Source organism: Miniopterus schreibersii (assembly GCF_964146895.1).
Source record: "Miniopterus schreibersii genome assembly, chromosome: 7".
Lineage (NCBI taxonomy): Eukaryota > Metazoa > Chordata > Mammalia > Chiroptera > Miniopteridae > Miniopterus > Miniopterus schreibersii.
This window is the reverse complement of record NC_138108.1, coordinates 61,345,980-61,356,614: the sequence shown is the minus strand read 5'-3', so window position 1 is coordinate 61,356,614 and position 10,635 is coordinate 61,345,980. Positions and strand designations below refer to the sequence as shown.

Genomic DNA, 10,635 nt, shown 5'->3' with positions numbered 1-10,635 from the left:
GAACTGTCTTCAGTATTGTAACCCCAGCACCTGGCAGAAGGCCTACCACATGCTCAGTGCTCAGCGCTCAGTGCTCACTAGGTACCTGTTGCCTGAATTAACCTAGGAAAACAACTGATGTGATTCTTTAATTCAGAGTTGCAATCAAGTCAATATAAAGATGAATTGAGACAAATTACTGTATATAATTACTGTATATAATGGATATAGCTGGGTTACGCTTCATGTAAATTAAATGTCACTGTAGCCCGGCTGGGCGTGGCTCAGCGGTTGAGCATCGACCTAGGATCCAGGCGATAGGGGTTCGATTCCCGGTCAGGGCACATGCCTGGGTTGCAAGCTCCATCCCCAGTCGGGGGGCGTGCAGGAGGCAGCTGATCAATGACTCTCATCATTGATGTTTCTATCTCTCTCCCCTCTCCTTTCCTCTCTCTGAAATCAATAAAGATATATTAATAATAAAAAATATTTAAAAAAATAAAATGTCACTGTAAACTACAATTGAGTGACTCACAGTTGTGTCACCAGTTCCTCCTCAGGTGTGGTTAAGAGAATGGTATTTAGTTTGGACCCATCTGAATTCCTCTGCTTAGTGTGCTTTTGAGAAATTACTGATTCTATTTCTGGTTCAGGGAGGGGTCATTGCCCATTAGTTATAGACTTTCCACGTTTTAGTAATTGCTCAAAGCTTATTTTTAGAACCATCCTGAACTTCCAAGGCATCTTTCTCTCCACTGCTCTGCAACATGATTTCCATCAGTCCTTTGTTTTCTTGGAAATGATACATTTCTCTGAAAGTGCAGCCTCCACCTGGAATCTGTGCGATTATCACACCTTCCCCAGCACTCTGGTTGTGCTGCAGCACAGGGAAGGGGTAGTTAAATCTTGACCCTTTTCATGACAGGACAATTTCCTGATTGAAGCTTAATGGTGAAATTACTTTAGCAATTGTCTAAATATGTAAAAATGTAGAAAAAGGAGTAAAAACCAAAAAACCCTGCAAAAATATTTTTATACTTAAAAATTCCTCTTTCTTTATAACTGATGCATTTTATTATAAACTCAAGAAGTTAAACAAATAATGAATAAAAAAATAAAAGCATACCCCCAAACTGTCATCTAGAAATGGCCATTATTTTATTTTATTTTTAAATTATGTTTCTATTGATTTCAGAGAGAGGAAGGGATCGGGAGAGAGAGAGAGAAATATCAACAATGAGAGTCACTGATGGGCTGCCTCCTGCACGCCCCCTACTGGGGATCGAGCCTGAAACCCGGGTATGTGCCTGGACCAGGGAATCAAACCATAACCTCCTGGTTCATAGGTCAGTGCTCAGCCACTGAGCCACACCGGCCTGACAGAAATGGCCATTATTAAAGGTGAACACAGTACATGGGTTTAGAAAAAGAAAAATATAAACATTAAATTATATATACAGGAGTGGGCAAAAGTAGACTTATAGTTATGAGTCTGAGAAACAGAAACACAGAATTTATTCTTGAATTATTTTTCTTATATATTTTTTCATAGAAACAACTGTAAACCTATTTTGCCCACCCTAGTAGGTATATATGTATAAAACAAAGTTTCAAATACAATTTCACTTAAATCTAAAATAAGAATAAAGGAAACCTAAAATAATATTGAAAAATTTGCTGAAATCCAAATACATTTTAAATAACTCCTAGACAATATCAATTATTAAATTATCCTTTCAATTCATAAAAAAGACTATCACAAAAAGTAAGAGGTTAAGGTCAATAGTTTTTTAGCCACATTACGAAAAGAAAAAAAATGAAGATGCACAATTTCCACCTATCTCTTTTGGCTCTTTATTTTTTACAATTATAAATAATTACATTATAAAGAACTTCATAATAAAGTTCTCATAGTTATTTAAACAGAATGAGATTTATTTTTAATTTATTAAATGATTACATCTGGTACTTTTACCATGACTTCCCTATTTCTGAGTTATGATTTGCCTTTAATATTGTCAGAACTTTTACATTGTTCCACTGTCCTCTGCTATTAAATTAGTGAGAAGGTAAACTCCATGAGGAAGGACAAGCTTTGGTGGTGGTGTAGCCTGAGACAAAGTTTTACACATAGGGAGTGCTCTAAAAACATTTGTGGAATGAATGAATTAATATTGTGGAAACAATTCTAATAGCACCCTGGCTTTTTCTCTTAAGTGTGTAAAAAATTCTTTCATAATTCTTAAAGTTCAATAGCTTAACCAGGATGTATTCTGGCATTGACTTTCCTTATACACTTATTGCAACATGGATGGAACTTTCTGTATTGCAATAAAAACGTTCCTTATTTTTTGTTAAAAATATCAGACAAGTTCTCTCTTAAAAAAATGAAGATGATAACAGTTTCTGCCATGAGTAGTTCAATGAGTTAATGCAAGTGAAGTATTACATGGGCATAGGTGTTATTTGATCTGACCCATCCTCCCAATACAGTTCTATCTCAATGTCCCATTAGTTTTACTATATAAATGCTTTTTACCAAAGACCCAGATAGGGGCCTATAATTACAATTTATGGTTTTCTATAGAGTTAACAATTATCTTGCTTTTTGTTTAACTTTCCTTTTATTCATTACTAATTCTTCTGCTAAACTTTACCTAGTGGAAACCTCATTTCAAAATGTCCAAACACATCTGTGGTCTGCACTCTTTGGGACATCCCTCCCTGAGCCTGCTCACCTGGTCTAACGTGGGCTGGATGCTTGCTCCTCCTGCCTGCTACACAGGTATCACCCCAGCATCACCTTCATCATATGCCTGAGAATTTAATTTGCCTGTCTTTTCTTAGATTCTATGGCTATGTGTTTTTTTGTTTTTGTTTTTATTACTCTCCTGTTCACCCATCTTCTAGCAGCCTCCTGAGCAGGGGATAGTATAATTCAGTGATTTCAGTTCAATTATTTCATGTCTGGGAAATATATCAAATTTATTTTCCTATTCTACTGCATTTTTTTCTGCTATAATATACTCAGTTTCCAAAAGTTCTGGGTTTTTCTTGTTAATATTTGTTTTTAAGTAGTATACTGTTCTTGTTTCATGGATATAGCATCTGCTCTGATTGTTCAAAATGGCATTTTTCACTTTGCTTTGTTTTCCATTTATCTTTAATGGTTTATGCTTGTAAGTTGTTCAGTTGTAGTTGTTTACAGTTATATTTAATTTATATTTAGGGTAATCTAGCTACATCCATTTGTATGCATTTCATTTGTCCCAGTTTGTCTTTTTATTGAGTTGATAACACCAGAGGTAAATCCATATGTATTGTCAACAGGAAGCGTCTATTAGCTCATTGAGCACTTTTCCATATATTCCAATACTTAATTTGCTAATACTGGGTATTCTTATATTGTCTATATGCTCCTAATTTTATTAATATTATTAATTTCTTCAATATCTTTATCTCTTCTCTTTGCAATCACTTATATTTTATGAAGCCACCCTCACTGTTATCAATATGGTTCTTGTGCACGTTTTTATTTTTGCATTTTTTAAAAAATTTATCTTTATTGTTGAAAGTATTACAAATGTCCCATTTTTCCCCACACTGACCCTCTCCACCCCTGCCCCCAGGCCTACCACATTTTCATTTGTTTGTAGTGATGGTCTCTTCGCTAGGCAAAATCCACTTTCAGCTCATTTTTTTAAGCATTTATTTTTGAGCCATTATGTGGCTCCAGTTTAAATCCCCCCATAGTGGATGCACTAATGGAACTGTTCTTTCAATACTTGTGTCACATTTTCTTTTAGACTGTGGGCTTTGTCGACTTTATGCATGCTATATTCCTTTATTTTCTCCAAAGTATGTTTGCATACTTGTCTTTGCATTTTTAATTTTTATTGCTTTAAGTTATCAGAGTCTTTACTCCAGCTTTTATTTTGTTCTAATATAATATTGGTGAGTTCTCATATAGACTTTTTCCATCTCGCTTAAGGATAGATTGTCTTCACCTTAGAACTATAATGTGCTTTCTGTATAGTCTGAGGTGTTGGGAGAAGGCGTGTGTGTGTGTGTGTGTGTGTGTGTGTGTGTAGCAGGGTGAGTAGGGGAGTGAAAGAATGAGGGCAGAGCTCAGTTGAACTATGTATGTACTGTCTTGGAGGTTGTAGATCCTCTCTTTTCTGAGATTTGGATCTGTCAATAGTTGAGGACATGGGAAAAATGATATAGGATTTTGAATCAATAAATTTCCTCTCTCCCCCACGCCCCTCTTGCTTCCCTGTCCCTCTCTTCTTCCCTCCCTCCCTCCCTCTCTCCCTCTTCCTCTCTCTCCCATAACCTATGCATTTTTGCCCTGGAGCCAGGCTCACCTGTTCATTTCTGCTTTTTCCTTGCTAACTGAAGTATTTGTGCACTAGGGGCACAAGCATCAAGTGGGAGCCATTAAGAAAGACAGAATTTAAGGCCTCACCCTAGATTTCCTGAATCAGAATCTGCATTAAAATAGGGAACATCTACGTTCATCAGGGATATAAGCTTATATATAATCTTTCTTCGTAGTGTCCCGACGTGGTTTTGAAATTAGGATAATGTTGGTCTTGTAAAATGAGCTTGGGAGGCTTCCTTCCTTTTGAATTTTTTGAATAGTTTGAGAAGAATGTGTGTTAGATCTTTGAATGTTGGGTAAAATTCACCTGTGGAGTCATGCAGTCTAGGACTTTTATCTGTTGGAAGGGTTTTTTTTGTTTGTTTTTTAATTATGCTTCAATTTCATCAGTCTATTCAGATTTTCTGATTCTTCCTGTTGATTCAAATGGGAAGATTATATTTCTAGAAATGTATCCATTTATTTTTTTTTAGTTTATTCTTCATTTAACTTTTAAAACACTATTATAGTTGAATATTAAAACAAAACAATAGCAAGTAGTGAGCATATTATGATTATAGTTCTTCACTCATTCACTACTGTGTATAAAATGCCAGCAGCAAGTGTTATTCCCTGGCCCCATTAAGAGGCCTGACACTGAACACCACCCCTAGGATGAGGTTCATGATCCCCATGTGCTTCTCCCTTGTAATGGCACCGTCTTTCTTGATTTGGATCAAAGCTCACCAGTTCTGCCTGGTCCATTTCATCAGTCTCTTCTACTCTCTTCCTTTCAGATAGGAGTTTTTCCAGCAAAGAGAGTTTATCAGGAGAGAGAAAGTCATTCTCAGGAAAGTTTACCTTAAATTCGATGATTTGGTGACCCTTTTCATACAGTCTATGATACATCAGCATGCCTTCAATTAGCACACATTTGATATCTTCATGCTTGACAATCTGACCTGGATGAGAGGTGATGACTAGGGTTCGGTTGTCAAGAGTCGCTGTTGGCTTTTGGGAGCCACACAATGCTTCAACCAGCTATATGCCCATACACATGGAAAGGTCTTCTCCTCGTTGAGTGAAAACCGTATGGTCCTTCTGATCTAAAACAATGATAATATCTCCTGGCTCCAGTCCTGGTTCTTGGTCTCCTTCACCGTGGAATGTTATCTTCTGGCCATCTTTCATGCTTTTATCAATATGAACTTCTAGAATCATCTTCTCTCGAACTATCTTCCTTCAATTGCAGCTTTTACATCTATCTTTGCATCTATCCATTTCTTAAAGATTGTCCATTTTGTTGGACAATTTTTTTTTACAGTCCTTTGTATTTCTGTATCACTTGTTACTTCTCTTCTTTCATTTCTGATTTTATTTATTTAGGTCCTCTCTTTTTTCTTGATGAGTCCAGTTAAAGGTTCTTTGTTTATCTTTCAAACAACCAGCTCTTGGTTTCATTAATCTTTTGTACTCTTTTGTTTGTTTTTGTTTTTGATTTGGACACTATTTTGTTTACTTCTTCTCTGGTCTTTGTTCTTTCTTTTCTTTTACTTACTATGGGCTTTGTTCATTGTTCTTTATCTAGGTCCTTTAAGTGTAAGTTAGATTGTTTGAGATTTTTCTAATTTCTTTTTTTAAATTCTCACTGAGTATGTTTTTGAGTTGATATTTTGAGAAAGAGGAAGTGAGGGGAGAGGGGGGAGAGAGAAACATTGATGTGAGAGAGAAACATCGATCGGTTGCCTCTCATATGTGCCTTGACTGGGGATCGAACATGAAACACAGGTATGTGCCCTGATCGGGAATCAAACTTGAAACCTTTTGGTGTACAGGATGACACTCCAACCAACTGAGCCACTCGCCAGGGCAAGGTTTTTATTGTTTCTTGAAGTAGGCCCGTAACGCTATGAATTTCCCTCTTACAATTGTTTTCACTGTGTCATATATTTGGGTTGTTTTGTGTTCATTTTCATGTTTCAACACAAATTCAAAAAAATATATACACTTCTATGCTCATTGCAGCTTTACTGGCAATAGCCAAAATTTGGAAGCAGCCCAAGTGCCCATCAGTAGATGAGTACATAAAAAGCTATGGTGCATTTATACAATGGAATACTACTGAGCTGTAAAAAAAAAAAAAAAAAAGACGGAAATCTTAACCTTCTGCAACAGCGTGATGGACCTGGAGAGTACTGTGTTAATGAAATAAGCCAGTCAGAGAAAGACAAATACCATATGATTTCGCTGATATGTGGGATTTAATGAACAAAAGACACAAATGAACAAAATAGAGACTCATATATACAGAAAACAGACTAATAGCTGTTAGAGGGGAGGAGGTTTGGGGGGGCTGGGTAAAAAAGTAAAGGGATGAAACAACCACCACAACAAACTCATAGACACAGACAATAGCATGGTGATTACCAGAGGAGGTAGAAGACGGTGAAGGGGGGAATAAGTGGTGAAGGAAGGAGACTTGACTTTGGGTAGTGAACACAGTACAGTGTACAGATGATGTATTATAGAACTGTTCACCTGAAGCCTACATAATTTTATTAACCAATAAAAAAGAAAATAGGGACGTGGTGCTTATGAGAGGCAACTGATCAATGTTTCTCTCTCACGTCAATGTTTCTCTTTCTGTCTGTCCCTTCCTCTCTCTAAAAGACAAACTTGAGCCCACCTGTCCTCTCTCGCCTGCGGCCACGGGCGGCAGGCAGCGCGTCCGGGGGGAGGGCTGCCAGGTGGGGGACACGGCTCAGGAAACTAACCACAGCCAAGCGCCCGTGCTGTGTTCCACTGGCTGCGGGTTTTACGGAAACCCTCGAACAAATGGCATGTGCTCGGTGGGCCACGAAGAACATCTTCAGCGCCAGAGCAGCAGTAATGACAGAATAAGCCCACCTGCGATTTCTGTCAGTGGTCTGTCTGACTCTTTATCGGTTCAGTGCACAAACAATGGTGTCCCCAAAGCTCCGTCCTCGCTAGACTCTGTGTCTTCATCTGTACAGCCAAGGCCTGTGTCAAATCGGTCACTTTTCTCAGAATCTGTAGCATCTTCCCAAGTGGACAGTACATCTGTGGACAAAGCAATACCTGAAACAGAAGACCTGCAAGCTTCAGTATCAGAGAGGGCACGGGAGCCATCTGAAGAGCAAAGCAAGTCTCTCGAAAAACCCAAACAGAAAAAGAATCGCTGTTTCATGTGCAGGAAGAAAGTGGGACTTACTGGGTTTGAACGCCAGTGTGGAAATGTTCACTGTGGTGTACACCGTTACTCAGATGCACACAATTGCTCTTACAATTACAAAGCGGATGCTGCTGAGAAAATCAGAAAAGAAAATCCAGTAGTTGTCAGTGAAAAGATCCAGAAGATCTGAACTCCCCCTGGAATACAAAATCCTCTGACCATCTGCAAACCAAAAATTGACGAGTTTTTTTTTTTTTTTTTCCCCTTGTCATTGGGAATGTAGAGCATTGTATCTTGCGTAGACCTTTTAATCAAGCGTGTCAGCAGAATATATATTTTTTGTTTTGAAAATGACTCTGAACATTTATTTTCATTACAGCTTCTGTGGCTGAGAAGACTTAAGTAAACTTTACAAGTATTATACTTTTAAGATCATTTTAATTTTAGTTGAGTGCAGAGGGCTTTTGTAACAAATGTGGAGAAATTTTGGAGGGCTGTGATTTTCCCCCCCAGTATTAAGCATGCATGCGTTAATCTTGTGGTTTATTTTCTCATTGTGTATGTATATATAGCTTTTCTCTGCAGCATGATTTCTCTTTTGGTAATGCCCTCTAGGGCATAGCTAGTTATCGGTAACTGAATGTATCTTAATCATTATGGCTGTTTCTGTTTTTTCATTAACAAAGGTTATACATACGTTAGCATATAGTTTCTTTGCACCCACTATTTATGTCTGAATCATTTGTCGTGGGAGAGAGTGTGCTGATGAGATTCTAAGTTTGTGTGTGGTTGTTTTTTTTTGAGCGAGGGAAGGAAAAGCTGTATGCATTTCACTGCTGACTGCAGGTTTGTTTCAGATGATGCCCATCCGTCTGTGCGTACACAATGTGAAGAATGATCTGAATTGTGCTGTATTGGTGTTTATCCACCAGCCTTTGATTAAATAAAAAGGAAAGCCATAAAAATAAGAATTAAAAAAAACATATCAGGTGAGGACTTAAAAAAAAATAGGGAACATAACTGGGTGCCTGTGGCTTCAGTGTTGACAGCTGGGTGAAGGGAGGTCACTTATCATCTGGGTGTTTTATGTGTTCCTATTTTTTTGACTCCCACAGATGATATTTTTCTCATTGTATTTAATTTAGTAATTTCCATTTTATTGCCTGTGATAGTTGGCTTCATTTGATTCTGGTTATTGGCCCCTACCTTTCGGGCTTCAGGTCTTCCTCATCTGAGTCTATATAATGTGGGAAGCCCACGTGGTTCTTTCTACCTTGTCTCCTGAGATCCTGCCATTGCAAGTAGGAACTTCTCCCAGTAGCTTTTCCTGTGACCCCCTCTCCCCACCCCCAGGTAGCTAATCTGTTTCTCTTTAACTGAGTAGTTTTATTATTATTATTATGCTTATTCACATTGTCTCTCCAGCGCTATACCTAGGTAATGAAAAGGGTGGCATAACAGCCCAGCAAGAAGACCAGCTACACCAGAGTCTTCCCTTTCCTATTCTTGGCTGCCATGTTGTACTTGCCTTTTATATATCACTGTTGAGGCAATCGTGATAGCAGTTTTGTTTTCCTTTTTTTCCTGGAGCAGAGAGAAGATATTGTGGGAAAGAGATATTGTGTTTTAGATTTACTCTGCTATCTTTACCCTTAGGTCCCACCTAAACGTATTTTAGAATTAATGAGGTTTTTACGGCAATGCAATCTTATTAAGGCAAATGAATGTTTGTAAATTTTGTCTTCTTCCCAAGGATCACTGAAATAAATCTTACGTGTTTTATCATATAGTACTTTGTTAATTGGATAACGCTGGGATTTTAAGGCTCGCGTATGGATGGCACTCCGTCGCTGTGGGTTTTGCTGGCAGGTACCTTGCACTTGCACTTCCTCCCTACGCTCCTCTCGGCCTGCTCAGAAGTGCCCGTCGAGCCCCCTTACTAACACCGTGTTGAATGCACAGCCTGGTAAGCTGTGAGCAGTATTTGTGGGAGCTTCCATGCATTTCTTTCAACCTTTATCAGAAAGGGCAAACCTCCCAGGGTGAAAGATAATTCTGTTTTTATGATCGCTCCTGCTGAATTGTGCTGTATTATGTGTGATCTGACTGGAATGGTGCAAGTCAGTAATGTGCCTCTATACTTATAATGTGGAGTAACAGAACAGGAAAGGGCAAATAAGAAATTACCGTTACGTATGGGGGGGGAAAGGGCCCGCCGGCTCTACACTGTAGACCTAGCATTTATGCAGAATTGTAGCAACTCAGGATAACATCAAGAAGCTGGTAGATATGTTCTTAGTCAATTGGTTAGGAAGACAATGCTTTTTAAAATATAAAAGAAGTGAGAGCAGGAAAAGGAGACAAGAGGGAAAGGGAAGGGGGGGAAGGGGAGGGGAGAAGAAGAGATGTGGAAGATGAGCATTTTCAAAGCTTATTTGATTGAATGATCAAAGTCTACTTGAGTACAAATAATTTATGAAAAATTCACATTTTTGAATCATAAATTGTTCTTACACTGTTACCTCTCTGTATTAAGTTCAATTTGTCAAACATTGGATTTTCAATTTTAGAATTAGAGGGGATATTTTGCTAACATTTTTTCCTCTGGTTCCCTCTCAAGAATATTAAAAAATAAAAGTATTTTTCAGTTTTGTCGGAATGGATTTTTATACATTAAATGGTTTGGATCTCTATTCATGTTGTAAACTTCCTAATAAAATTGTATATTTAAAGTAGAAGAATCATAAATCTCCCTATGTTTCTAAAAAAGCAGGCAAAGGATGAGAATAGATTTTTTTTAATAGATTTTATGTAAAAACAAAGTATTTTTTGAAATAGACTTGATTGTTCCGCCTACTCATCTTCCAAATTATTTTCTTCTCTAAATGGAAGAGTTGCTATCTTGCGGACCATCTACTCAATATAGCCAAGCTACTATTATCAAGTAGATAGGTAGTTCCAGCAATTATTGCATGAGAGTAGCCACTGACTTTCCTGACCGATCTGCCCCCATTAATATTTCAGAGTTGAGTTTACATGCAAACAATTCTACTTGCTTAAAAATATATCCAGAGTGAAGGGAGAATACTTTACCCACCTG

The 10,635-nt window shown here is 37.9% G+C and overlaps 2 pseudogenes across 2 annotated transcripts; one reads left to right on the top strand and one right to left on the bottom strand.

Annotated features, from left to right (window-relative positions):
• Positions 1-4,984: 4,984 nt before the first annotated feature.
• LOC308559419 (dnaJ homolog subfamily A member 1 pseudogene) lies at positions 4,985-5,623 on the bottom strand (annotated as a pseudogene). The gene has a single exon. The product of its transcript is annotated as a dnaJ homolog subfamily A member 1 pseudogene (transcript).
• An 898-nt stretch (positions 5,624-6,521) lies between these two features.
• On the top strand, positions 6,522-7,725 carry LOC308559418 (AN1-type zinc finger protein 6 pseudogene; annotated as a pseudogene). Its single transcript has 2 exons — positions 6,522-6,534; positions 7,013-7,725. The product of its transcript is annotated as an AN1-type zinc finger protein 6 pseudogene (transcript).
• The last annotated feature ends 2,910 nt before the right edge of the window (positions 7,726-10,635 follow it).